Source organism: Pinus tabuliformis, chromosome 3_1 (genome assembly GCF_031772625.1).
Source record: "Pinus tabuliformis cultivar Carrire ecotype Pingquan chromosome 3_1, CPIR1, whole genome shotgun sequence".
Taxonomy (NCBI): domain Eukaryota; kingdom Viridiplantae; phylum Streptophyta; class Pinopsida; order Pinales; family Pinaceae; genus Pinus; species Pinus tabuliformis.
This window is the reverse complement of record NC_142301.1, coordinates 855260866-855262197: the sequence shown is the minus strand read 5'-3', so window position 1 is coordinate 855262197 and position 1332 is coordinate 855260866. Positions and strand designations below refer to the sequence as shown.

Here is a 1332-nt window from a genome sequence, read left to right as displayed (position 1 = left end):
TTTAGGCTGAACTAATGAGTGACTGGATTACCTTTTCAGCAAGCATATTGTGCAAGACCCTGACAACTTGAACCCCAGAAGAGTGCCCAACAAAGTGTACTGGATGTTTCTCATCCCATTTAGAATAATAGCCTGTAAAAATTCATATCAAAGCAATGAATGCTTCTAGTTTCAACCAAGATATTTTGTGGAAGACATTTCATAGTTAAAGCCTGAACTCTTATATTCATTTACCTTGCTCATAATTCTTGTCAAAGCGCGCATGGCCATATTGGGCACTGTGTTCTTCGCCATAATCTATTGTTCCACCTTTTAAGTAGTAGAAAAGCTATACTACTATCTGATGCTCCAAATTCATAATTGTATATCCTAGCCTGTACAACATTTATTACTCTACCACTAGGTATATATTCATTGCCCAATACTAATACCTAGTTCGGGAGTCTGAAATTCCAAAGCAAGAACAGGGGAACTCTGAAAAGAAATCATAAAACAAACAAGCAAACAATTTCTGAGAAACTCACTGCACTCCGTCCAGGTAGACACGAGTTGTTCCATTGAGAGCACCAGATAAAGAGGTAACACTCAGCACCCAACCTTCGGAAGTGCTATCATGTCCTTGGAATGTCTACATAAAGATAATTCTAGCACCGTAAAGGCACAATTTTTCAACTTTCCAGCATTCCTACCAACGGAAAAGCAAATTTAGGCTGAACTAATGAGTGACTGGATTACCTTTTCAGCAAGCATATTGTGCAGGACCCTGACAACTTGAACCCCAGAAGAGTGCCCAACAAAGTGTACTGGATGTTTCTCATCCCATTCAGAATAATAGCCTGTAAAAATTCATATCAAAGCAATGAATGCTTCTAGTTTCAACCAAGATATTTTGTGGAAGACATTTCATAGTTAAAGTCTGAACTCTTATATTCATTTACCTTGCTCATAATTCTTGCCAAAGCGGGCATGGCCATATTGGGCACTGTGTTCTTCGCCATAATCTATTGTTCCACCTTTTAGGTAGTAGAAAAGCTCTCGAGCCCTGCGAAAACAGAAGCAAAGAAAGTTGCTAGTGACAGTATTAAAGAAGTGCATCCGACATTTACGGAAATTTCCATAAAACCCATGCAGGTAAGAGAAACGCCCAGTATTTAACCAGAATGCCAATACTGTGACAAACATCAACGCCACTGGAAAACACCAAATGACAGAGGAACAAACATCTAAACAATACAGTAGCTGAACTTACCAAAGCGATACCAGACAGTCGAGGCATACAAGCCCGACTTGGAACAACAGAACCGCAACCAAACGTTTGCTATACAGTTAACC

At 39.6% G+C, this 1332-nt stretch overlaps 1 long non-coding RNA gene across 1 annotated transcript; it reads right to left on the bottom strand.

The window, feature by feature from the left end:
• Window positions 1-698: 698 nt before the first annotated feature.
• On the bottom strand, window positions 699-1024 carry LOC149190255 (uncharacterized). Its single transcript, XR_016256468.1, has 2 exons — window positions 939-1024; window positions 699-836 (listed from the first exon to the last, which is right to left on the bottom strand). It is a non-coding gene; the product is annotated as an uncharacterized LOC149190255 (long non-coding RNA).
• Between the last annotated feature and the right edge of the window lie 308 nt (window positions 1025-1332).